This window comes from Oryctolagus cuniculus, chromosome 11 (genome assembly GCF_051225735.1).
Source record: "Oryctolagus cuniculus isolate XC-2025 breed Fujian yellow rabbit chromosome 11, ASM5122573v1, whole genome shotgun sequence".
NCBI lineage: Eukaryota > Metazoa > Chordata > Mammalia > Lagomorpha > Leporidae > Oryctolagus > Oryctolagus cuniculus.
In genome coordinates, this window is record NC_142877.1 from 85,480,256 (window position 1) to 85,506,862 (window position 26,607).

General features: G+C 38.1%; 1 non-coding gene and 1 pseudogene across 1 annotated transcript; both read right to left on the reverse strand.

Moving 5' to 3' along the window:
• LOC127490925 (large ribosomal subunit protein eL43 pseudogene) overlaps positions 1-26,607 on the reverse strand; it is an 86,336-nt pseudogene that overhangs the window by 40,854 nt on the left and 18,875 nt on the right.
• On the reverse strand, positions 11,892-11,998 carry LOC127491279 (U6 spliceosomal RNA). The gene has a single exon (XR_007919850.1). It is a non-coding gene; the product is annotated as a U6 spliceosomal RNA (small nuclear RNA).

Consider the following 26,607-nt stretch of genomic DNA (forward strand, 5'->3'; position numbering starts at 1 on the left):
CTTTGAAGACCTGTTCTTTCCACTGGGATCTCACTCACAGAGATCTTTTTGCCAGAGTGTCTTGGCTTTCCATGCCTGAAATACTCTCATGGGCTTTTCAGCCAGATCCGAGTGCCTTCAGGGCTGATTCTGAGGCCAGAGTGCTATTTAGGACATCCGCCATTCTATGAGTCTGCTGAGCATCTCACTTCCCATGCTGGACCACTCTCCCCTTTATCCATTCTATCGGTTGGTGTCAGCAGATACTAGACTTGCCCATGTGCTCCCCTTGACTCTCAGTCCTTTCATTATGATCAATTGTGAACTGAAATTGATCACCTGGAATAGCGAGATGGCATTGGCACATGGCACCTTGATGGGATTGAATTGGAATCCCCTGGTATGTTTCCAACTCTACCAATTGGGGCAAGTCGGCCCGAGCATGCCCCAAATTACACATCTCTTCCCTCTCTTATTCCCACTCTTACGTTCAACAGGGATCACACTTCAGTTAATTTTCAACACTCAAGAATAACTGTGTGATAATTACAGAATTAAACCAGTCATATCAAGTAGAACAGACAAAAAAAAAATACTATGAGGGATAATGTATTAAGTTGTCCATCAGCAGTCAGGGCTATGCTGATCAAGTCACCATTTCCCATAGTGTCCACTTCACTTCAGGAGGTTTCCCCTTTGGTGTTCAGTCAGTTGTCACCGATCAGGGAGAACATATGGTATTTGTCCCTTTGGGACTGGCTTACTTCACTCAGCATGATGTGTTCCAGATTCCTCCATTTTGTTGCAAATGACTGGATTTCGTTGTTTCTTACTGCGGTATAGTACTCTAAAGAATACATATCCCATAATTTCTTTATCCAGTCTACCGTTGATGGGCATTTAGGTTGGTTCCAGGTCTTGGCTATTGTGAATTGGGCTGCAATAAACATTAGGGTGCAGACCGCTTTTTTGTTTATCAATTTAATCTCCTTTGGGTAAATTCCAAGGAGTGGGATGGCTGGGTCGAACGGTAGGGTTATATTCAGGTTTCTGAGGAATCTCCAGACTGATTTCCATAGTGGCTTGACCAGTTTGCATTCCCACCAACAGTGGGTTAGTGTCCCTTTTTCCCCACATCCTCGCCAGCATCTGTTGTTGGTAGATTTCTGTATGTGAGCCACTCTAACCGGGGTGAGGTGAAACCTCATTGTGGTTTTGATTTGCATTTCCCTGATTGCTAGTGACCTTGAACATTTTTTCATGTGCCTGTTGGCCATTTGGATTTCCTCTTTTGAAAAATGTCTATTGAAGTCCTTGGCCCATCTCTTAAGTGGGTTGTTGGTTTTGTTTTTGTGGAGTTTCTTGATCTCTTTGTAGATTCTGGTTATTAACCCTTTATCTGTTGCATAGTTTGCAAATATTTTTTCCCATTCTGTCGGTTGTCTCTTCACTCTCCTGACTGTTTCTTTTGCAGTACAGAAACTTCTCAATTTGATGCAATCCCAATAGTTGATTTTGGCTTTGACTGTCTGTGCCTCCTGGGTCTTTTCCAGAAATTCTTTGCCTGTGCCAATATCTTGAAGGGTTTCTCCAATGTTCTCTGATAACTTCATGGTGTCAGGACGTAGATTTAGGTCTTTAATCCACGTTGAGTGGATTTTTGTGTAAGGTGTAAGGTAGGGGTCTTGCTTCATGCTTCTGCACGTGGAAATCCAGTTTTCCCAGCACCATTTATTGAATAGACTGTCCTTGCTCCAGGAATTAGTTTTAGATCCTTGATCAAATATAAGTTGGCTGTAGATGTTTGGGTTGATTTCTGGTGTTTCAATTCTGTTCCATTGGTCTATCCATCTGTTTCTGTACCAGTACCATGCTGTTTTGATTACAACTGCCCTGTAGTATGTCCTGAAGTCTGGTATTGTGATGCCTCCGGCTTTGTTTTTGTTGTACAAGATTGCTTTAGCTATTCGAGGTCTCTTGTGCCTCCATATGAATTTCAGCATCATTTTTTCTAGATCTGCGAAGAATGTCTTTGGTATCTTGATTGGGATTGCATTGAATCTATAAATTGCTTTTGGGAGAATGGACATTTTGATGATGTTGATTCTTCCAATCCATGAGCATGGAAGATTTTTCCATTTTTTGGTATCCTCTTCTATTTCTTTCTTTAAGGTTTTGTAATTTTCATCGTAGAGATCTTGAACGTCCTTGGTTAAGTTTATTCCAAGGTATTTGATTGTTTTTGTAGCTATTGTGAATGGGATTGATCTTAGCAGTTCTTTCTCAGTCATGGCATTGCTTGTGTATACAAAGGCTGTTGATTTTTGTGCATTGATTTTATATCCTGCCACTTTGCCAAACTCCTCTATGAGTTCCAATAGTCTCTTAGTAGAGTTCTTTGGATCCTCTAAGTACAGAATCATGTCGTCTGCAAAGAGGGATAGTTTGACTTCTTCCTTCTTAATTTGTATTCCTTTGATTTCTTTTTCTTGTCTGATGGCTCTGGCTAAAACTTCCAGAACTATGTTAAATAGCAGTGGTGAGAGTGGGCATCCCTGCCTGGTGCCAGATTTCAGTGGAAATGCTTCCAACTTTTCCCCATTCAATAGGATGTTGGCTGTGGGTTTTTTATAAATTGCTTTGATTATATTGAGGAATGTTCCTTCTATACCCAATTTGCTTAGAGTTTTCATCATGAAAGGGTGTTGAATTTTATCAAATGCTTTCTCTGCATCAATTGAGATAATCATATGGTTTTTCTTCTGCAGTCTGTTAATGTGGTGAATCACATTGATTGATTTGCGAATGTTGAACCATCCCTGCATACCAGGGATGAATCCCACTTGGTCTGGGTGGATGATTTTCCTGATGTGTTGTTGTATTCTATTGGCCAGAATTTTATTGAGGATTTTTGCGTCTATGTTCATCAGGGATATTGGTCTGTAATTTTCTTTCAGTGCTGCATCTTTCTCTGGCTTAGGGATTAAGGTGATGCTGGCTTCATAGAAAGAATTTGGGAGGATTCCCTCTTTTTCGATTGTTCTGAATAGTTTGAGAAGAAATGGGATTAGTTCTTCTTTAAATGTCTGGTAGAATTCAACAGTGAATCCATCTGGTCCTGGGCTTTTCTTTGTTGGGAGGGCCTTTATTACTGTTTCAATTTCTGTTTCAGTTATGGGTCTATTTAGGTTTTCGATGTCTTCATGGTTCAATTTTGGTAGATTGCATGTGTCCAGGAATCTATCCATTTCTGATAGGTTTTCCTGTTTGCTGGCATACAGGTCCTTGTAGTAATTTCTGATGATTCTTTTTATTTCTGTGGTGTCTGTTGTTACGTTTCCTTTTTCATCTCTGATTTTATTGATTTGGGTCTTTTCTCTTCTTTTTTTAGTTAGTTGGGCCAATGGGGTAGAACTCCCTTAATATTAACAGCCTACTGATGCTGTTGTCCTGCAGCTATTAGCATTAAGAACAAAGGCAAGCAGGTTTTCATGTTAAAAGACCTTTCCATAACTCAGAGACAGTGAAAGGCAGAGAGAGATTCTGGAAGCAGCCACAAACCCCATGTGTAGCTAAGACAGAGTTGAAACTCACCCACTGTGCTTCCGGGGGTCATAGTCTAGCTTTGTCAAATGCCTGGCTGGCTCATCAATATGATGGGTATGGGATGAGGTATATTAATTTCACTCCAGGCTCCTGTATTGCACACAGATAAGCATGGTAAGTGCAGACATGTAATAGGTATGCAACATGATAACCAATTATATTCAAAATGCAAGAGAGTGAATATAGAAACACACATGATCATGGGTCGCACCACACAGGAAAATACCCATCGCGAGTGGGCGGTGGGACAGAAGACAGCCTGAAAGAAGGAGGGCTGGGGGAAGGGAAATAGCGAGCACCAAGCAGCACCTCCAGCTGTGGTCTGCAGAGGAAAAACACCTCCCAGTTGCTGGCCTCCTTTATGAAATTTGTGGGTGGTGCCTCTCCAGGCATGAAACTACCTGGGAATATATAACAACTCCACATGGAGTTCAATATCCATATTTTCATGGCATCTCCCCCCATAGTTCCCCGATGAAGGTGATGCATCTCAGAAAAGGGGGTGTTGGGTTTACAATAGGAGGGTAGCATTACATACAGTGAGGGGTGGCTTGCACGTACTTCCAGCTCAGCAGACCCATCTAACTGCATGCCTATGCCACATCAGATATCTGTTCTCCTCCTCTGTCTGTCAAATAAATCTTGCTATCACTTCAGCACTATATATTGATGGCTCTATTTTGATTTCTTATCTGTGGGGGCAAGAACCTAGGATAAAAATTAAGATACCGAGGCCCATCTCAAAAGGAATAAGAAATAATCTAAGATTGTTTAGCTCAGGATGAAGGGGCTCTCTCAGCCATTTAGAAAGGCTTTGGAAGTAATTTCATATTATTTGTGTTCTATCTGCAAATCCCTTTGAATCATAAAGGCTTCTAAACAGGGGAAATATTCTATAAGAAAATCAGGCTTATGAGAAGCTGGGAGTTTCTAGCCTTGTTCGCAAGTAGATGTATGCAAAATCATTTTTGCACTAATAAGGAGCTTCAAAACAGCCAGCATTGGTTGCCATGATACCAGAAGTATGTACTATGCTTGTCCTCAGTTAATTCTGTTTTGGGTGCTGTTTGGTTTCATTTGTGCCCCAAGGGAAAACCAGGCACTCAAGGCTGGGCTGGGCTGGGCTGTTTAGTCCTCTGTGAGAAGAAATAAAGAGCAAATCACTGCCCACATGAATATGGCTTATTAGAAGACAAAGTTGACAGGTGTTGGCTCTGTGAAAAGACCAGTAGCTAGAGAAAAGTCAATAGGAGTGGATGTCTAAAGTATAAAAACTATTTGTGCAGGTAAGAGGGGGAACATAGGCTGAGAAGAGAGGGTGCACATAGTGTGACCAAACAACCCTATTTGTCTGGAACTAAAAAGTTTCCTAGGATGTGATACAGGTATTTTGTTTTATTTTTTCACAGTCCAGAAGTCTTCTATTATTTTTACTCTCATCATGCCCTGAATTCACATGGAATGGATTCAGCAGCTCCAGCTCCTTTCAGTGGTTCTCACAAAGTAAGCTTCTTTAGATGCAGCACGCTGGTGCTTCAGTTGAGCCCACCTACCTCTCTTTTTGGTTTCCTTCTTTCTCTGATTGTTTTCCTCACATGTTTGAGGAAGCTGTTTCAGCTCATAGAGTGCTCTGTATGGTCAATATACACACCAGTTCTCTCACCCTGAACTTGTTTGTTTGCAACATGGTCAATAGCACCTGAATACACTGTAGACTCTTGTGGTTTTGCCAAAGTAACATAGATGGGATGCTCATTTTTGAATAGTATGCATTTCCTTGATATCTACAATGTCAATTTTCTTGTAGATTCACATGTATTTGGCCAATGGCCTGGAAAACACATATTTAAACACATAATTCTCTCTTCGTGTTCATTATTTTGGAAAGTCACTTGAAGATGGTGGTTATAAATGAAAAGTGGGCTTTAAGTTTTAAAATATGAGAAATCCTTGGAAAATTAAGTGGTTTGTCACCCTAATTACAAACCAGGCCTTGTTTTCTGTTCAGAATAAGAGAACATAGAAGAATAAGCACAGCACAGGCACAATATAACAACCTAGTTTTTAATGGTACTATGTACTTTTATTCTCAAAATAAATACACAGAATAATTGTTTATTAAACTTTTAAAACATTGTTTTATTTATTTTTATTACATACTTTATATAAGTTATACAAGATTCATATACTTCCTTTATACCATTATAGGAACATAGTGGCACTTTCCCCCCACGCTCCCTCCCACTCACGCTACAACCCTTCCTCCCCCTTTCTTTCAGATTCCCACTATTAATTTTTATAATGATATTTTTGAAGTACACTTAATGATCACATAGTTAACATTATCTTAAGTAAAAGAGTTCAACAAACATGATGAGAAAACAAACCAAGACAAAATATTGTTCCTTAACAAAAGAGACAAAGGCTATAACCCATCACTGATTCTCAAAATGTCTATGTCACTTCAATATGTTATATTTCAGGTGCTCTACTTGTTACTTCTGATCAGGGAAAACATAGGATATCTGTCTTTTGGGGACTGACTTATTTAGCTAAATAGCATGGTTTCCAGTTGTGACCATTTTGTTGCAAATGACAGTACTTCCTTTTTTATTTTTATACCTGAGTAGTACTCTATAGTGTGTGTGTGTGCATATATATATATATACACACACCATGATTTCTTTATCCATATATATATATATACACACATACATACATACATACCATAATTTCTTTATCCAGTCACCAATTGGTGGACATCTGGGTTGATTACATATCTTAGTTGCAATAAACATAGAGGTACAGATAACTCTTTCATATACTGATTTCTTTTGGTCTGAGTAAATTCTCAGGAGTGGGATGGCTGGATCATATGGTAGGTCTACATTCAGATCTCTGAGGTTTCTCCATACCATCTTCCACAGCAACTTTATCAGTTTCTATTCCCACCAACAGCAGATTGGGGTACCTTTTCCCCCACATCCTTGCCAGTGTTTGTCATTTGTTGATTTCTGTATGTGGACCATTTTAACTGGAGTGAGGTGAGCCCTCATTGTGGTTTTGATTTGCATTTATTTGCCTGGTGGCTAGTGATCCTGAGCATTTTTTCAAGTGTCTGTTGGTAATTTAAATTTCCTCTGTTGAAAATGCCTGTTTAAGTCCTTTGTCCCTTTATTAATTGGATTGTCTGTTTTGTTGTTGTTGAATTTCTTGAGCTCTTTATAGATTCTGGATGTTAACCCTTTATCAGTTGCATAGTTAGAAAATGTTTTCTCCCTAAGTGTTTCTTTTGCATTGCAGAAGCTTCTCTGCTTGATGTAATCCATTTGTCAGTTTGGGCTTTGATAGCCTGTGCTTCTTGGGTATTTTCCAAGAAGTCGTTGCCTATATCAATGTCTTACAGAGTTTCCCCATTGTTCTCTAATGATTTGATGGTATCAGGTCATAGATTTAGGTCTTTGATAATATTTTGAGTGGATTTTTGTGAAAGGTGTATGGTAAGTGTCTAATTTCATACTTACACACATTGAGATCCAGTTTCCCCAGCATCATTTGTTAGAGACTGTCCTCACTCCAGGGATTGATTTTAGCTCCCTTGTCAAAAATAAGTTTGTTGTGCATATATGGATTAATTTCTGGAGTTTCTATGCTATCCCATTGGTCTAGAAGTCAGTTTTTGTGGCAGTACCAGGCTGTTATGATTATAACTTCCCTGTAGTATGTCTTGAAATCAGATATTGTCATGCTTACAGCTTTGTTTTTGTTGTATAAGATTGTTTTAGCTATTCAGAGTCTCATGTGTTTCCATATAAATTTTAGCATCATTTTTTCTAGATCTGCAAATAATGCCATTGGTATTTTGATAGAGATCACATTTAATCTTTAAATCACTTTTGGTAGTATGGATATATTGATGATATTGATTCTTCTGATATATGGACATGGAAGATTTTTCCATTTTTTACATATTTCTATTTCTTGCTTTAGTGTTTTGTAATTTTCTTCAAAGAGATCTTTGACATCCTTGGTTAAATTTATTCCAAGGGATTTGATTCTTTTTGGATCTATCATGAATAGGACCTATTTTCAAAGTTCTTTCTCAGCCATGACCTTGCCTGTATATGCAAAGGCTATTGGTTTTTCTGTGTTGATTTTATATCCTGCCACTTTACCAAATTAATTTTATAAGTTCCAATAGTCTCTCAGTAGAGTTTTTTGGATTCCCTGTATAAAGGATCAAGTCATCTGCAAATAGGAATAGTTTGATTTCCTCCTCTCCAGTTTTTATGCCTTTGATTTCTTTTTCTTGCCTAATGGCTCTGGCTAAAACTTCTAGTACTATATTAAATAGCAATGATGAGAGTTGGCATCCTTGTCCTATTCTGGATCTTAGGGGGAATGCTTCCCACTTTTCCACATTTGATAGGATGTTAACCGTGCATTTGTCATAAATTGCCTTGATTGTGTTGAGGAATGTTCATTCTATACACAGTTTTTTAGAGTTTTCACCATGAATGCATGCTGTGTTTTATCAAATGGCTTTCTCTGCATCTACTGAGATACTCATTTGTTTTTTTTTCTTTAGTTTGCTAATATGATGTATCACATTGCTTGATTTGCAAATGTTGAGCCATCCCTGCATACCAGAGATAAATCCCATTTAGTCCTGGTGAAACATCTTTCTGATCTGTTGTTGGATTCGATTGGCTTGTATTTTGTTGAGGATTTTTGCATGAGGGATATTGGTCTATAGGTCTCTTTCTCTGTTGCATCTTTTTCTGGCTTAGAAATTAAGGTAATGCTGGCTTAATATAAGAAATTTGAGATGTTTCCATCCCTTTCAATTGTTCTGAATAGCTTGAGAAGAATTAGAATTAATTCTTCTTTAAATGTCTTTTTTTTTTTTTTTGACAGGCAGAGTTAGACAGTGAGAGAGAGAGAGAGAGAGAAAGATCTTCCTTTTCCATTGGTTCACCCCCTAAATGGTCGCTACGGCTGGCGTGCTGCAGTTGGTGTGCTGCACTGATCCGAAGCCAGGAGCCAGGTGCTTCCTCCTGGTCTCCCATGAGGGTGCAGGGCCCAAGCACTTGGGCCATCCTCCACTGCCTTCTTGGGCCACAGCAGAGAGCTGGGCTGGAAGAGGAGCAATTGGGACAGAATCAGACGCCCCAACTGGGACTAGAACCCGGTGTGCCAGCACCACAGGCGGAGGATTAGCCCAGTGAGCCACAGCACCAGCCATTAATTCTTCTTTAAATGTCTGGTAGAATTCAGAAGAAGCCATCTGGTCCTTGGCTTTTCTTTCTTGGAATGTTCTTTTTTACTGATTTGATTTCCATCTTGGCTATTGGTGTGTTTAGGTTTTCTATGTCTTCATGACCCAATTTCAGTAGATTGTATGTGCCTAGGAATCTGTTCATTTCTTGTAGGTTTTATATTTTGTTGGTATATAGCTCTTTGTTGTAATTTATGATGATTCTTTTTATTTTTGTAGTATCTGTTGTTACATTTACTTTTTCATCTGATTTTATTGATTTGGGTCTTCTCCCTCTTTCTTTTGGTTAGTTGTACCAATGGTATATAAATTTTATTTATTTTTTCAAAAAATTAGCTCCCTGGGCCGGCGCCTTGGCTCAATAGGCTAATCCTCTGCCTTGCGGCACCGGCACACCGGGTTCTAGTCCCGGTCGGGGCGCCGGATTCTGTCCCGGTTGCCCCTCTTCCAGGTCAGCTCTCTGCTGTGGCCAGGGAGCGCAGTGGAGGATGGCCCAAGTGCTTGGGCCCTGCACCCCATGGGAGACCAGGAGAAGCACCTGGCTCTGCCATTGGATCAGCGCGGTGTGCTGGCCACAGCGCGCTGGCGGCTGTGGCCATTGGAGGGTGAACCAACGGCAATTGGAAGACCTTTCTCTCTGTCTCTCTCTCTCTCACTGTCCACTCTGCCTGTCAAAAAAAATTAGCTCCCCATTTCACTGATTTCCTGTATTTTTTGTTCTAATTTTGTTTACTCTCTAATTTTAATTATTTGTTTTCTCTTATTAATTTTGGGTTTACTATGTTGTTTTTCTAAGTCCTTGAGATGTATTGATAGCTCATTTTTTGGTACCTTTCCAATTTCTTCATGTAGGCACAGATTATTATAAACTTTCCTCTTAACACTGTTTGTGTTGTATCCCATAAATTTTGATATGATGTATTGTCAGTTTCATTTGTTTCTAGAGATTTTTTCATTTCTCTTTTGATTTCTTCTATGACCCACTATTCATTCAGAAGTGTGTTGTTCATACTCCATGTGTTACCATATGATCTAGAGATCCTTGAGTTGCTGAAATCCAGCTTTATTCCATTGTGATCTGAGAACATGCATGATATTTCATTTTTTTAATTTGCTGAGACTTGATTTATAGCCTAGCACTTGGTCTATCCTTGAGAAAGTTCTATGCCACTGTGGGATGAAACTCTGTAACCATTAGGTCCATTTGTTCTACAGTGCCAATGAACTCTGTTATTTCCTTGCTGATTTTCTGTCTCATTGATATGTCTATCGCTGAAAGTGGGGTATTGATGTCCCCCATTACTATTGTATTGGAGTTATGTCTCCCTTTTGATATATTAGTAGTTCTTTTAAATAGCCAGGTACCTTGAAATTTGGTGCATAGAAATTTATTATAGTCACATCTCCCTGTTGAATTGCTCCCTTAATCATTATAGTGCCCTTCTTCCTCTCTCTTAACAGTTTTATGTTAAAGTCTATTTTGTCTGATATTAGGATGGCAACACCAGCTCTTTTTTGGTTTCTGCTATCATGGAATATTTTTTTCCATGCTTTCACTTTTTTTTTTTTTTTTTCGGTAAACGTGTCCAACTATATTCACAGCCACGTACACATTTTTTAATTGAAGATTTATTTATTTACTTGAAGGTCAGAGTTACACAGAGAGAAGAGAGACAGAGAGAGAAAGAGGGGGTGCCTTCAATCTGCTGGTTCACTCCCCAGTTGGCCTCAATGGCCAGAGTTGTGTTGATCTAAAGCCAGGATCCAGGAACTTCTTCTGGGTCTCCCATGAGGATGCAAGGGCCCAAGGACTTGGGCCATTTTCTACTGCTTTCCCAGTCCATAGCAGAGAGCTCATCCTTTCACTTTCAGTCTGCATGATTCTTTGTTGGTGAGATATGTATCTGGAAGGCAGCAAATAGATGGGGCTTGTGTTTCAATCCATTCAGTCAGTCTGTATCTTTTAACTGCAGAGTTGAGGCCATTTACATTCAAGGTGACTATTGATAAGTAATGACATAGCCCTGCCATTTTTCCATAAATATTGCTATTGTTTACTTTGAATTGCTTTTGTACTACTGAGAGATTTTCTGCCTTCTCTCTCTTTCATAATGATTGCTATCTTTCTATGTTTTAGTGTGTGGCACATTCTTAAGCATCTTGGGTAAGGTTGGACAAATGGTGACAAATTCTTCCAATCTTTGTTTGTTATAGAAGTCTTTATTTCACATTCCTTTATAAATGAGAGCTTTTCAGGGTACAGTATTCTGGATTGACAGTTTTTTTCTTTTAAGACTTGGACTATATCTTGCCATTCCCTTCTAGCTATAGGGTTTCTGATGAGAAGTCAGCTGTGAGTATAATTGGAGATATTCTGAAAGTAATCTGGTATTTCTCTAATCCATATTTTAGAATCTTTTCTTTATGTTTTACTGAGGAGAGTTTGACTACCATTTGCCGTGGTGAAGATCTTTTCTGGACATGTCTGTTAGGAGTTCTATGTACTTCCTCCACTTGGCCAACCCATTCTTTCTCCAAGTTGGGGAAGTTTTCTGTGATTATTTCACTAAATATGCCTTCTAGTTCTTTCTCTCTTTCCACATCTTCAGAAACTCCAAAGACCCATATGTTGGGTCATTTGATAGTATCCCATAAATCTCCAACATTGATTTTTTAAAGTTTTCTATTTTCTTCTTTTTTTATTTTTGACTGACTGTAGGATTTCCAAAGGCTTATTTTTCAGTTTGGATATTCTTTCTTCTGCCTTGCCAAGACTGCTGTTAAAGCTTTATACTGCATTTTTTATTCGATCTATTGAGTTCTTCATTTCTAATATTTCCTTTTGTTTTCACTTTAAATTCTCAGTTTCATGGGAAAAATTTTCATTCTTGTCATGTATGGTATTCTTTAGCTTTTGATTTTTACTTTTGACTTCTTTTGAGTAATCCTATGATTACTTTTTTGAATTCCATTTCTGGCATTTCATCAACCTCTTCATCTTCATATTCTAATGTTGAAATGCTGCATTAAAAATATGGAATGCTTCATGAATTTACATATCACCCTTGTGCAGGGGCCAGGCTAATCTTCTCTGTATCATTCCAATTTTAGTATATGTGCTGCTAAAGAGAGCAAAGTTTTATTTATTTTTTAATTAAATTTTTTTTTATTTATATAGGTGACCAAATTTCATGTACTTAATATGTGCAGATTTAGGAGCACTGTGATACTTCCTACCCTCTGCTCCCTCTTCCTCCATGTCTTACTTTTAATTTTTATAACATACTTTTAGGTTATTTTATAACCATAAGCTTAGCCCTTCACTAAATAAAGAATTCAACAAATAATAAAAAGAAACAAACACTGTCCCTCAACAGTAGAGACAAGGGCTGTAAACAATCATTGAATCTCAAAATGTGAATTTCATTCCTATACATCACATTTTTGGTACTCTATTAGTTACCACAGATCGGGGAAAACATAGTATTTGTCTTTTGGAGACTGGCTTTCTTCACTAAGTATAATGGTTTCTAGTAGCATCCATTTTGTTGTAAAAATAACATTTCATTCTTTTTATGGCTGAGTAATATTCCATCATGTATATATATCACACTTTCTTTATCCACTTATTGGTTAATGAGCATCAGAGTTGATTACATATCTTCACTATTGTGAATTGAGCTGTAATAAATATGGGGGTACAGATAATTCTTTCATAGGCTGATTTCATTTTTGGAGGGTAACTGTCCAGGAGTTGGATGGCTCGGTTATAAGGTAGATCTATTTTTAGCTATCTGAAGAATCTCCATACTGTCTTCCACAAGGGCTAGACTAGTTTGCATTCCCACTAACAGTGTATTAAGGTATCTTTTTGTCTACATCCTGGCCAACAACCTGGCTAGCATTATTGTTTCTTGATTTCTGTATGATAACCATTCTAACTGGGCTGAAATGAAACCTCATTGTGCTTTTTATTTTCAGTTCCCTGATGGCTAGTGATCCTGAGCATTTTTTTTCATATGTCTGTTGATCATTTGAATTTCATCCTTTGAAAAATGCATGTTCAAGTCGTTTCTGTTTCTTAACTGTGTTGTTTGTTTTGTTTTCAGTTTCTTGAGCTCGTAATAGATTCTAGATATTAAACCTTTATTAGTTGCATTGTTTGCAAATATTTTCTCTTAACACATTGAAGGCAATATGTGAAATACCCACAGCTGACATCATATTGAATGGGGAAAAGCTAGAAGTATTTCCACTCTGATCCAAAACCAGATGAGGTCATCCACTTTCACTATTGCTATTAAGTGTAGTTCTGGAAGCTTTAATGAAAACAATTAGTCAAGAAAAAGAAATCAGAAAGATACAAATTGGAAAGGAAGAAGTCAAATTATCCTTGTTTGCCAACAACATGATTCCCTATATAGGGAAACTCAAATAATCCATGAAGAGACTATTGGAACTCATAAGAAAGCTTGGAAAATTTGCAGGTTATAAAATCAACAAATAAAAATCAATAGCCTTTGTATATACAAATAATGCCATGGCTGAGAAATAACTTGTAAGGTCAGTACCATTCACAATAGCTACAAAAAATTAAATACCTTGGAATAAATTTGGCCAAGGAGGTTAAAGATATCTACAATGAAATTTACAAAATATTAAAGAAATAAAAGACACACAAAAAATGAAAGAATCTTCCATGTTCGTGGATTGAAAGAATTAATATCATCAAAATTGCCCATACTACTCAAAGCAATTTACAGATTCAATGTGATCCCTATCAAAAATAGTAATGATATTCTCGGAGCTAGATAAATGATGCTAAAATTCATATAGAAACACAAGAGACCCTGAATATCCAAAGAAGACATAAACAATAAAAGCAAAGCCAGAGGCATAACCCTACTAGATTTCAAGACATAATGCAGGGTAGTTTTAATGAAAACATCCTAGTACTGCCACAAAAATAGACATGTAGACCAATAGAACAGAATAGAAACACCAGAAATAAATCCACACACTTACAAGGATATAAATCTGCAACCCAATACCATCAAATTACTAGAGGAAAACATTGGGGAAACTCTGCAAGACACTGGCATAGGCAAAGACTTCTTTGAAAAATCCCCAGAAGAAGATGAAATAACAGCAAAAAATAAACAAATGGGATTACATCAATCCAAGAATCTTCTGTATTAAAAAGGAAACACTCAACAAAGAGAGGCAACCAACCTAGTTTTTAAGCCATAATCCATCAATGTGTAGAATTATAAATAGTCCATCAAATGTCCCCATTTGCTTCCAGTAAATGAGTAGGGAGATATGCAGTATTTAACAAATACAAATATGACTCAGTAGTAACGAACGTGAGACAGTATTCTTGGTTTTCACTAAATTGCCTTCAATCGCTGTCTCCCACGTTACTGAGAGTGGCTAAGTTCCCATTTTCAACAGGAAGTTTCCTCAAACAAAAGGAGTAGGAATGTCGTACAGTATCTTCTAAACTGGGAAGCTTCCCCATAACTATTGGGTCCAGCATCAGTTGCCTCTTCTACGATTCCTGCCTTCAGGTGGCTCCCATAAAAGCAATTCTGACTCAAAGTTTTGCATAAGAGAGCATCTCTTTGATGCAATGCAAATGATATCAATAAACCTACTACAAGGGAGTCTAAGAAATATATAAGGTCCTGCATATTCATTTGTTTTAGAAAGGATTTCAACTGCACAAATCCAAAGCTTCCACCCTTGCCTTAACTTCAGTTTTCCATAGTTACACACATGGGCAAAACATTTATAATCATACATTGGGATTTGTGTAGATTTATTTCTAGATAATGCAGTCCTCAGGTCACTTTGTTTAAATAACAGATGTTCTTACTTTAAGCTTATGCTAAAATAAGTCTTTTGCATTGTTCCAGGGTATAAACATGTGTTGTGAGAGGATAGCAGGAGTTAATATTTCCCGTCTGTTATATGGACTTGCTGACTTTGGTGATGGTCTTCTCCCTCTGTATTTGTTTGAACTTTGGATCAAATACAAATTTAGGTGGAGATCAGGGCCTTCAGGGAAACAATCAGACATTCGCAGCAGCAACAGGCATTTGCCAATGATAAACAAAAACAAAAGAAAATATAATTACATGTGGTGGAGCTGAAAGCTTCCACATGGTCCAAAGAGCTTTGGAACTCTTTGACCAGGTAAATGCCTTGTTAGAGGAGACGATTTGACGAAAGAGCAGAAGAATTTCCTTTTTTTCCCTCAAGAAACTTAAGATTATGATGGAGAAAAGTAAATATATTTAAGGTGATTGACAGCTTTCGTTTGAAGCAGAGGCAGTCACTTGAGTGACATCCTAAATCATAACTATATTTGATAGTGAGCAGGATTAATTAAGCATCACTAAGGCAAAAAATCGTAGACTCAAGAAAATGTAAAGTTATGCTTATCTTAAGTAAATAAATTTCAGCATAGTAAGTTCTCTAATTATGTGCCCAAATTTTCTTTAAGCTCAAAGGAAGACAGCATTTAGAAATAATGAATCTACAATGCAATGGCTCTTGACTGCATGGAAATGATATGTGATTGCTCCATACGAGCCTCATACCAGGTGCGAATGACAGACACAACAGGGATAATGACAGGCAGAGAGTACACGTAAATAGCAAAGGGAGGGTTAATTTATTAAGGGCTTCAGCACCCACAGCTGTTTCTCTTCAGCTGCTGTGCCTGAGCGGCTTTGTTAATAGCCCTCAGAATATTCTCTGTGATTATATTACTTGTTTCTCTGCTGCATTTCTGAGTATCAGGTTGATGTAGCAATGAAAAAGGACTTTGAAAGATTCTGATGAAACCCAGATAGATGTCAGATTCAATAGTGTTTTCTCGATGCTATGCTTTTCACTTTGAGTTGCTTTTATCTAAATGACTCTGCCCGAAGAACATGAAAGTCCCTCGAGTATTATTTTTTACTGTAGTGTCAATGAATTTTTATTTGGGACCTGAAAAGCACATGCTTCAATTGAATTTATCTGTGGCACAGAGTTTGTTCAGGGATTTGAGTCAAATCATTTTCACCAGACTTATTGTACTTATGACTGAGATTACTTGAGGCATCCGTGTTTCACTGTTTGATATCACACATGCTGATGTGTTCTCCAGGGGGGCTTAGTCCATGGCCATGGACACCTGAGTGCCTAGTGGAGTGTGCAGATTCATCCCTACCAGCTGGCGAAGGCTTGACCCACACCTAGGACAGTACGCTTGTATTCAAGTGATACAAAATAAAGAATCAACTGCAGCATTTAAAAGTAGCATTTATTGTCAGCCAGTTAATAAAAGAAAAAGGCTAATATAACAAATGCTGACCAAAGTCAATTGCAATGTGACTGATGACTCAATGATATTTCCCATTGATGGTGATGGGCTGCTTCTTCACTGTTTTGCTTAACGTAATATGCTGAAGAGAGAGAGGATGGATCCAACTGGAAGCAAGGCTTTGTGAAAGTAAGCAGAAGAAAACAGAAAATTAGCATCTAAGATGTGAGCATACTTCTTATTGTGAGAATATCATTCCCTAATAGTATGTTTCAAGTAACGAAAACATGAAAAGTAGTCTTCTAGAATTAAGATATTGCATGATTTATACCAATGATCTCCAGTGATATGATTTGAAGCCAGGAATTCTGAAATATTAGACTATTTGTGGGGCTGGCGCTGTGACGTAGCAAGTAAAGCTGCCACCTGCAGTGCCAGCATCCCATATGGGCACCAGTTCAAGTCCCAGCTGTCCCACTTCCGGTCCAGCTCTATGCTATGGTCTAGGAAAGCAGTAGAAGACAACCCAAGTCCTTGGGCCCCTGCACTCATGTAGGAGACCCAGAGGAGACTCCTGGCTTCAGATCGGCCCAGCTCCAGCCATTACAGCCATTTGGGGAGTGAACCAGCGGATGGAGGACCTCTTTCTCTGTCTCTGCCTCTCTGTGGCTCTGCCTTTCAAATAAATAAATAAATCTTTAAAAAAAACATTATTTGTGTATTTCTCTCTGAACTTGCTAGAACTATTCATCTAAATAACAATTAGAGATATTGTCCAAAAAATAATGCTGTTTACTGGGACTAGCCGAGAATTGCATTGGAATAAGTGTGCCATAATAAACTCTGAGTTAATTCAAACTGTTGGATTGATGGCCGGCGTCGCGGCTCACTAGGCTAATCCTCCGCCTTGGGGCGCAGGCACACCGGGTTCTAGTCCCGGTCGGGGTGCTGGATTCTGTCCTGGTTGCCCCTCTTCCAGGCCAGCTCTCTGCTGTGGCCAGGGAGTGCAGTGGAGGATGGCCCAAGTGATTGGACCCTGCACCCCATGGGAGACCAGGAGAAGTACCTGGCTCCTGCCTCCGGATCAGTGCGGTGCACCCACCGCAGCGCCGGCCGCCGCGGCCATTAGAGGGTGAACCAGTGGCAAAGGAAGACCTTTCTCTCTGTCTCTCTCTCTCACTGTCCACTCTTCCTGTTAAAGAAAAAAAAAAAAAAACTGTTGGATTGAAGGAAAGTTTTTAAAGGCAACATGAGGAAGATTACATAAGATATGTTGAGATATCATCCTTAATACAAAGTTCAGTAACGAGGGTGACGGCCAGTCTGAGGTTGAACCCCTACTTACTGGGCAGATGTACTTGCAAAAGTACTTTTCGCCTACGTTTGTGGTGGCATTTGTGCAAGGTAGTGATTCTGACTGTGGTGTGACAGTTACCATCAGACAATCATGCATGCTGAAGAGAACATTTCCTCCATATACCCTGGCTTTTTTTATTAGGTTTATTTTTTATTATTTAACCCTTTTTTATTAGGGGTAACCAAACTACTCTATTTTTATTGTGGTCATCTTGATAGATTTTTTACTGTACCTGTACAAAAGTACCTTCCCTTCCCTCAAGGGCATACATTCCTAGACCACCAGCTTACGCCTGAAACTGAATACTAAGTAACAAACCCTTTCTATTACATTTTTCATATTTATCTGTATGTATGATAAAGTTTTATTTTTAAATTAGGCACAAGAAGAGCTTTTTCCGTCTAAATTTCAGAGATATATTTGCTGTTATCATAAATCTTACCAACCTCAGCCCATGATATTTTTCCTTGTTGAGAACTTTTACCTTCTTCTAAAGGAGGCACTTTATGGCTTCTCTTTGGTATATCCAAATTGCCAGAATCTCTATTCTTATGCTTTGGGATCATCATTAAGTAAAATAAGTGTTACCTGAACACAAGCACTACAATCGCATGGTATATCCTCGGTCACCCAGAGCCAGTAAGTGACTAATGGGCAGGTAACATATCCAATATGGATGAAATAGACAAAGGGATGCTTGACATTCTGGGTAAAATGGAGCAGGACTGCATAAGCTTTCATTATACTACTCACATCAAACTTATAAACTATTCTGGAATTTTCCATTTAATATCTTCATGTGACAGTTGACGATGGATAACTGAAACCACGGGAAGCACAATAATGGATAATGGGGCCTAAGGTAATCTTAGTGGCTGGAATTATGCCATTTGAAACTCAGTTAAAGTAGCTACAAATGATAATATCAAGCTATGTATTTAATATTTTAATGGTTGCCAGGGAATTTTAACATTCAGGTTTAACAGTAAACTAAAAATGAGCTAACCTATAATAATACTTTAGGTTTATCCAAAAACACTTTTAAAGGGTAGACATCTCATTCCTGATAGTTATCTTCTTTAAGATATCTATAAATCTCTTTTTGACCATAAGAGCCCAAATCTACTCCAAGATGTTCTACCAGCTTTATGATTTCAACCTGTCAAAACCATAAGTCACTATCTTTCTCTTAAAAAAAAAAAGCACTCAGATTCTGGGTTCCCAGGTAAAAATTATTAGTGTTAGAAGCCAGGATGTTACCTCTTATTGCTCCCTGGAATGTTCCCCCACCTACAATCTATCACAAAGTTCTGTCAATTCTTCCTCCTTTTAAATATGTTTTTCTGTCTACTCACTTCTCTTAGTACTGGTGCCTCTATTTTAGGTTACCATCAGGGACACAACCTGTATAGGATCTTCCTGTGTTAAGTATTCATTTTATCCATTTGATTTTCCAAGCTACAACCAAATAAAATTTTGTGAAATTCAATGCATACTTTTTTTTTAAACTTAAATCTTTTCACCAATTACTCATTTTTCTTAGGAGACAGCCTGACTCAGAAACTCAACACCTCTCACACAACCTTGCCTTTTATTCACATGAACTATGGATGCAAACTTCGGCCTCCAGATTTTTGTCCACATAATTCCATTTCTACAGAGAAATTTTCTGCTCTGTTAGCACAAATTTCCCTTTTAGACCCTTCAAATATCAGCTTTAAAATTTTTCTAGTTCTGTTTTAAAATTTAATTTCATTTTACTTGAAAAGCAGAGAAAGAGAGGCAAAGACAAAGGGACAAATATAGGTTTTCCATCCACTGGTACACTCCCCAGATGCCTACAATAGCCAGGGCTGTTTCAGGCCAAAGCCAGGAACCTGAAACTCAATTCAGATCTTCCACAAGGGTTCCAGGAACCCACGTACTTGGGACATCATCTGCTGCCTTCTAGGGTGGTCATTGGAAGGAAGCTTAACTGAAAGTGGAGCCATGACTAGAGCCAGCACTGGAACCAGGCATTCTGTCAACTTGGGATGCCATGTTCCTGGCTTACCAAATGTGTACCCCTGGAAACTCGTTTCTAACTCTTCATGATGCATCCTTCTATTGTGTACTCTCTCTCTCTCTCTCTCTCTCTGTGTGTGTGTGTGTGTGTGTAGCATTTGGCAGAACAATAAAGATGCCACTTGGAATGCCCACATCCCAAATAATTTTCTAAAAAGGTTTATTTATTTATTTACTTAAAAAGTGGAGTAAAAGTGAGAGACAGAGAGGGAAAGGAAGATAGGGAGAGGGGGAGGGGGAGGAAGAGGGGAAGGAGAGGGGGAGAGAGAGAGAGAGAGAAAGAGAGAGAGAGAGAGGGAGAGAGAGAGAGAGAGAGAATCTTCCACTCACTGGTTCACTCCCATAATGGCTGCCAATGTTGATGGAGTGGAAAGGAAAAAACCTTCTAATAATTATGTTCGAGATCTTGGACTTTATCCTAAATGCAACAGGGAGCAATAAAAGGCTTTATGCAAAAGAGGGTTGCCAAAGATATATGTGCATTTTAGGTTAGCATTTATTTTCTGTACTAAGTGTCTAAATAATTAGGCTCTTCTGGTCTGCTCCAACAGGAATTTATACATAACTCTTATTCACTATATACAATGATTTAGAACACTAATTGTGGTTCAGTCTTTTGATCAGTGATTCTCAGATCTAAGTCTTGCTCAAAATTACCTGGAAGAATTGATGGAATGCCAATAATTGGGTGAAGTTAGGGGCCCGACAGTTTATGTTTCTAATAAGTTTTAGGCTGATTCTAATAATGCGGCTCCTTAACCGTTCTATGAGAACCATTGCCTTAGACTGATTTTGTCTTACTTATTTACCTTTGTTTCCTAAACACCTGGAGCAATGTCTGTTATTTAACAGCATTCAATACTTGTTTTCAAATAAAATAATGAAGGGATTAAAAATTGCAGTTACAGGGAAAATAAATATATTAAAAAAGTATTTTTTCTTTTTGTCATCTAAAATTACCCCAAATAACGAAGGTGGATATGTGAGCATAAACTGTGGGAGAAAAAACAGAGAGGGACAATAATAGTGATAAGGATGAGAGCTCAGTTGGGAATCATGAGAGTTCCATTTGTTCTCCTATGCTTACATGAATAGGGTAGCCTTGAGCAAGCCGTTTTACTCTCGATGGTGCTTCATCTATGCCCTAGATGGATGATAAAGAGGCTATTAGCAATACTTCATTGAATAGACCCTTTGAAAAATGTCTCAGAAAGAATTTATTCACATAAAATCTATTGAATTTAACTTTAATGTCATGAATACTACAAATAGAAGAAAGGTTCCAAATGCACTACAGAGAGTCCTCCTGCATTGTGTCTATAAATTCTTTTCCACATGACAAATTACCTTACAAAGAAATTCTACAGTCATTGTGCATTGACTCTGCGGTGCTTCATATCTGAATGCATCCATTACAGACTACTCTTCATGTGGGCGGATTCTGTTCCATTTCAAAGGCTGAAGCACCAATGCTTGGATGTTGTTTTCCCGGGATGTGTCATGTTTATATCAAGGCATTTTCACTTTCTCACTTCATGTGCAGTGACTACATTTCTAAGAAGGCAGGACTGCTTTCTGCTGCTATCTGTAGTTGGAATTTGTTATGGATAGAATCTTCTTACCCTCTGCTATGTTCCAACCAAGGCAGAGAAGTAGAGCAAACTCCAGATTAAACCATTTTTTGTAAGAAGTTAAACATCTTATTGGTTACTGGTATGCATTCTGTCAAAACAGTAGCATTCAAGGGGGAAAAAAATCACATTTCCTAAAATATGGGTCAAGACCTACCCATACAGGAGGCTGAAAATCCAACTCAAGTCTGTTTTCAAATGGCAATCCCTAAATCCACTAGAAGAGATTATAACTGTTCAACTTTAGTACATGCTAGGTTTGAATGTTTATATCCCCTCAAAAATTCATGTTAAATTTTAATTTAAAAGGCAGTAGTATGAGTAGTGTGAGGCAAGTTTATACGAAGTGATTAATGAGAGGTACGTTTTTAGGAGGACCCATGATGAATTGAATTAAAACCTTTATTTAAGAGGTTTCACACAGTGTTTGGCTCTTTTGTCTTTTCATATTCTGCCATATGAGGACACACAGTTCTAATCTTCATCTGGCAATGCACCTACTGGTGCCTTAATCTTGGGCTTCTCAGCTTCCAGAAATGTGAGAAATAGATTCTATTATTTATAAATTATTTCATAACAAGGTATTTTATTATAGCAACACAAGTGAAACTAAAACCATCCATAATGGTCAACAGTAAGATGGTCAATTATTCAACTAAGAATAGTTGAAAGCAATCCCCCCTAATAACATCCTTGGATACCAAGCTCAATCATTGACCCTACTCATTCCTCACTCTAAGGTTCTAGAAACTCCTGTGTTTCCACCTCAGAACCAATCCACTGCCCCAACTGCATTCCTGAATTCCCAGGGAATACATTCCACGCTCTAGGGTTGCATTACTCCTCTATTTGCTTGAATCGCCAGCCTTATCCAGCCTTCTGTCTAATCACTACAGGTAAATTATTTGGTGGACATAATTTCCTGGATCCAAAAGTATCTTGCCATGAAGTTCAGTTTTCCTTTTTCAGTGAAGAATTTCAATTCTTTGGGCCTGGCAGTAGACTAAGCCTTGGATGTTGATGCTGGCACTCACATTGGAGTACACATTTGAGTCCCAGCTATTCTGTTTCTTACCCAGCTTCCTGCTAATGCGCCCACGAAATCAGTGGAAGATGGCCCCAGCCCTTGGGCCTCTGCCACTCATTTGGGAGGCCTGAATGTAGTTCCTGGCTCCTGGTTTCAGCCTGGCCAAGTTCAAATGCTTGTGGCCATTTGGGGAGTGAGCCAGTGGATGGATATGTCTCTCTCTCTCTCTCTCTCTCCCTCTCTCTCTCTCTCTCTGTAAGTCTGCCTTTCAAATAAATCAATCTTTAGAAAAGAATCTCAATTCCTTACCTAAAAAGAACCTGCTTCATCCTAGATTAGTACAGTGGAATCCTAATAGTTCCTTGCTGCCTCCCTCACTTCATTCAAATGATTCCTTCACTTTCATTCTGTGTAATCTTCTCGAAGGATGACCTAATCATTTTGTAACAGGGATTAGAATACTATAATGCATACAGGCCAAATCTGGCCCATCCTCTGTTTTTCTTTTCTAGCCTACAAGTTAAGAATGGTCTTTAAATTTTTTCAGTGGTTAACAACAAAGAATATTCTATGAAATGAAAAAATACAAGAAATTTAAATTTCGGCATTCATATATAGAGTTTATTGGGATATAGTCATGCTTATTTATGTATGTATTGTCTGTGACTACTTTTGCACTACAATGGCAGAGTTGAATAGTGGAGACAATATGGCCTGCAACACCTAGTATGTTTACTAAGTGGTATTCTACAGAAATGTAAGCCAATTCCTGTCTTACAGCACTGTTTGAAAAACTTCAGTGAACCACAATAGATGAAGTCCAAAATGATGATCTTTACCATAAAGTGACCTTAATTTTAATATTTATTTTAAAATCCATAGACCTATTACAGAATCATTAATAGATTTAATGTTTTAGTATTTCTTCAGAATCAGTAATCTGATGTATTGAAACCCACTTATTCAGCCTTACCTTTGCCTCTTAGCTGTTTCTTACATGCTCCCAGTGCAGAATTTACCAATCACTAGTCCTTACCATTCCCAAACCATCTTTTTTTAATTTTTAATATTTCTGTAACTTTTCCTTTTCCCTTATTTGCTCCTTCTAATTCCATTGTTCTTCAAAATTCAACATTTATTTTCATTCCCTAAGGTGCAGTCCCACTTCTTGCAACAGTAGGATCCCAGTCAAGTCTGAACCTCCTTCATGTGCTAACTCCACCCACCAGTAGGCTCTAGGAGTAGAGCATCTGCCTACACGGGCTTATTCAATGCATGCATTCCATCCCAAGCCAAACAAATCAGATCCAGTGAAACTGAATTCTAGAACTCTGATCTTCTCATGAGGTTAAATGATTTCTCTCAGTCTCTCACTTGAAGGAAAAGTAGAAGGAAATGTAAATCTGAAAGAGCTGGGGTTGGATGTAGGCATATATTTGGTGACATTTAGTGATCACACTTGAAATCAGTCCGCTTAAACATGTCAACTATTTCAGTTAAGATCTCAATACCATCTATTTTTGGTTTGAGCCAGTTTGGTTGGTATACCATCAGGTATTCCAGCACTTACAACCCAAACATTCCCAGCCAACATAGTATCTGTTTTTTCCCCAAAGGAGACTCATTGCTGTATCACTGGCACATACCTCTCTCCTAGTACATGGTAAGTGCTCAATAAATATTTTTGAAATTGATTTTGATGTTTTACATACCTTATCAACTTACAAGTCAAATCAATGTCCTGTCCCTTAAAGTTACTTTCTCTTAGTGCCTTCAATTCTCTTTATTTGGTTGCAGGTTTTTGCCCAGGTTTGGGGAGCTGACCTGTTCCTAACTACTCCCTTTCCTTGAACTTGTTCAACCTTAGTGTCACAGGCACAAGGCCTTAGATGCTTTTTCTGAAATATCATTCTTTCATTTCTGTTCTCAATTCCATATTCATATCAAAACTATAAGACACTTGAGGTAAAAGCATGAAATTTGAGGTTAGGCAGCCCCAAACCAGACGCCAGGACTGTGTGATAATATTCATGTATTCAACACTTCCTATTATTCCTTGGAAAGTAAAAGAGACTGTATATTTAAGATGTAAGAGAAAAGGGACCATTGGTACACATATTAGCATAATCACAGGTATATAGAATGAAAATACTACATAGTTTTATTATTTTAGGAATAAGAGGAAACCTTACTTTTTTTTAAACTTTTATTTAATAAATATAAATTTCCAAAGTACAGCTTTTGGATTATAGTGGCTTTTTCCCCAAAAAAACTTCCCTCCCACCCACATCCCTCCCATCTCCCACTCCCTCTCCCATTTCATTCGCATCGATTCAATTTCAATTATATTTATATACAGAAGATCAATTTAATATAAATTAAGTAGAGATTTCAACAGTTTGCACCCACACAGAAACACAAAGTGTAAAATACGGTTTGAGTACTAGTTATAGCGTTAATTCACATTGTACAACACATTAAGGACAGAGATCCTACATGAGGAGTAAGTGCACAGTGACTCCTGTTGTTGACTTAGTAAATTGACACTCTTGTTTATGGTGTCAGTAATCACCCTAGGCTCTTGTCATGAGTTGCCAAGGCTATGGAAGTATTTTGAGTTTGCCAACTCCAATCTTATTTAGACAAGGCCATAGTCGAAGTGGAAGTTCTCTCCTCCCTTCAGAGAAAGGTACCTCCTTCATTGATGGCCCATTCTTTCCACTAGGATCTCACTCACAGAGATCTTTCATTTAGGTCATTTTTTTTTTCCAGAGTGTCTTGGCTTTCCATGCCTGAAATACTCTCATGGGTTTTTTTAGCTGGACCCAAATGCCTTAAGGGCTGATTCTGAGGCCAGAGTGCTGTTTAGGACATCTGCCACTCTATGAGTCTGCTGTGTATCCCACTTCTCATGTTGGATCATTCTCTCCTTTTTAATTCCATCAGTTAGTATTAGCAGACACTAGTCTTGTTTATGTGATTCCTTTGACACTTAATCCTATCATTATGGTAAATTGTGAACTGAAACTGATCACTTGGACTAGTGGGATGGCATTGGTACATGCCACCTAATGGGACTGAATTGGAATCCCCTGGTGCGTTTCTAACTCTACCGTTTGGGTCAAGTCAGATTGAGCACGTCCCAAATTGTTTATCTCCTACTTTCCTTTTTGTTCCTTTGTACAAAAGGTCTGAGGAAGAAAGCCTGGCACATAAGGGGTTCAGTAAATATTAGATTGCTTACAAATCTCAGAAATTTCAAGAAGTGTTACTAAAACATAACACTTAAGAAACAAATACTTGCAAAAATAAATACACTCAACAATAACCTCCTGGTGGTAATAGTGCTGCTATTTCTTACCTGGAGAGCTGTATAATGTGTAGAACCAAATCAGTCACATTGCCCCAGCTTTTCCTACCTGAGAGATCACCATGGCAGACATGGAGTTAGGGATTGTCTTTCTATGCCACTAATCAGCTACATGTAAATGATTACTGTATAAATAATCCCAGGGCAAATAAAAATTTCCATAGAAACTTTAAAGGAGACCTCTTAACCATTTATCTCTGAGAGTAATATATTGTCAAAATTACCAATCTCTTAGCCAGCATCTAATAAGTCATGTGTGTTTTGTTGTCAGTGTCTAGTACTCTTGCAGTGTCTAGTAGTTGAAATGAGAATTGGATTCCTACCAAGGATTTCAGGAAGGGGATTGTGCAAGGCATAGTATGTGATGAGAAAAAGAACTATTTGGAGTCAACGAAGGCAGGCACTGTAAAAAGGGCAGGAATACACTGTTTATCAGGGTCTATCCCATTCGCAAGCTTCCTTCTGAACCATAAATTAGGAAAAAGAGAAATAGAAGAGTGTTAATGGTTTCACACTGAAGTAATTAACAGTCACCCTCAAGTATAGACATGCCAAGGCTGTACAAAATCAAGTTAACTGCTGTGTTCTATGAAGCCTACTATAAAGATGATTAGAAAATTATGCAAATTATAGTTTATGCCCCTTGTTTATCCTCACTATTATTTGTATAGCATCCCAAGATCAAATTATATTCCCTTTTGTATCAGTTTTTTGATAAATGCTGGTCTCAAAAGCCTCAAATTTAGTTGTGAGTCTGAAAGAGCAGAAGATATCATAAAATGCCCAAGTATAATGCATTCTTGAAATTACATAGGATCACTTGAACTTCTTTATCTCAGTGGCTGAACATCCTTGTCCTACATAGGTGAAGTAGATATGATTTTTCTTTTACAGTAGCTATAAATGTTACTGTCTACATTTAATTGCTTAAAGCTCAAAATGTCAGTATTAAATCCATCCAGTTTATACAGAATTAATAA